Source organism: Fulmarus glacialis, unplaced genomic scaffold (assembly GCF_000690835.1).
Source record: "Fulmarus glacialis isolate BGI_N327 unplaced genomic scaffold, ASM69083v1 scaffold37372, whole genome shotgun sequence".
In the NCBI taxonomy this organism is placed as follows: domain Eukaryota; kingdom Metazoa; phylum Chordata; class Aves; order Procellariiformes; family Procellariidae; genus Fulmarus; species Fulmarus glacialis.
In genome coordinates, this window is record NW_009199131.1 from 27642 (window position 1) to 27943 (window position 302).

Consider the following 302-nt stretch of genomic DNA (forward strand, 5'->3'; position numbering starts at 1 on the left):
AAATAAAATAGCACTAAATGTTCTTACAGCGGCTTCGCGTGCTTGGCCGCGTTACGGCGTTATAGGAAAAAATGTAACGAGCTTCCCGAGCGCGTACGCGACAGTGCAATAACCGAACGACCGAGCTCAGCCGTTGTATCTTCTTATTATTATTGTTATGTTTTGTATCCGACCCGCGCTCCGTGTATTGTAAGAGACGCGACTGCGAGCCCAGGCTTCGCCCCGGGCGCTGCACAATAAAGCTGCTGTCAACGGCCGCCCCCCGCCCTTCTCGGTGCTTCTTCCGCCGCGCCCCGGAACCC